The sequence below is a fragment of the Brassica oleracea genome, chromosome C1 (genome assembly GCF_000695525.1).
Source record: "Brassica oleracea var. oleracea cultivar TO1000 chromosome C1, BOL, whole genome shotgun sequence".
NCBI classification, from domain to species: domain Eukaryota; kingdom Viridiplantae; phylum Streptophyta; class Magnoliopsida; order Brassicales; family Brassicaceae; genus Brassica; species Brassica oleracea.
In genome coordinates, this window is record NC_027748.1 from 2,343,257 (window position 1) to 2,344,316 (window position 1,060).

The window sequence follows — 1,060 nt, forward strand, 5'->3', positions numbered from 1 at the left end:
GTCAAATATCTAAGTTCATATCTTCTATTTACTGCAGACTAGGGTGATCAACTTTGTTGAAAAGGACACTGCTGAAATGTTTCAAAAATGGGAGTTTGATGTTGAGGACACGCTCGCGGAGAACATAATTAAACTCATGTTTGTGAAGAAACCGTGGAAGTGGACCATGGATTGCTGGGAAGTCACCGGTACTTGGGTCAATACAAAGCCGGCGGTTGTGAGTCCAGCGAAGAAAAAAGTAGTGAAGGAAGACAGTCCAAGACCTCGGAAGAAAGCTCGTAAAGAGGCACCTGCTGAAGCTAGTGAAGAGGCAGCTGCAGAGGCTAATGAAGAGACAGCTGCAGTGGCTAGTGAAGAGATGACTACGACTTATCAGACGACTTACTTTTAAGTCGTCTGGTAAGTCTTCTACATAGACGACTTATCAGACGACTTAATTCGTCTACGACTTACTTGTAAGTTGTCTGGTAAGTCTTCTACGTAGACGACTTATCAGACGACTTATTAGACGACTTAATTCGTCTACGACTTACTTGTAAGTCGTCTGGTAAGTCTTCTACGTAGAAGACTTACCAGACGACTTACAAGTAAGTCGTAGACGAATTAAGTCGTCTAATAAGTCGTCTGATAAGTCGTCTACGTAGAAGACTTACCAGACAACTTACAAGTAAGTCGTAGACGAATTAAGTCGTCTGATAAGTCGTCTATGTAGAAGACTTACCAGACGACTTAAAAGTAAGTCGTCTGATAAGTCGTAGTCATCTCTTCACTGGTTTAGGAAGAAGACTCCCTGGTGGGGCGTGAAATTATTATGCATGCACTATACCCACATTTTGTCAATCGAACAAGGTTTGGGGGACGGATATTGATGATATCTATGCGCCAGTAAACTTCGCCGACAGTCATTGGATTGCTATGTGGATATTGATCCCTAAGAGGCACATAGTCGTCTATGACAGCATTTGTTTTAGTATCTCCCCAGAAAAACTCAATGTGGTAATGGAGCCTTTTCTCTACATGGTCCCTTATCTGCTTGTTGAGTGCGCTTCCTCAGACGAAC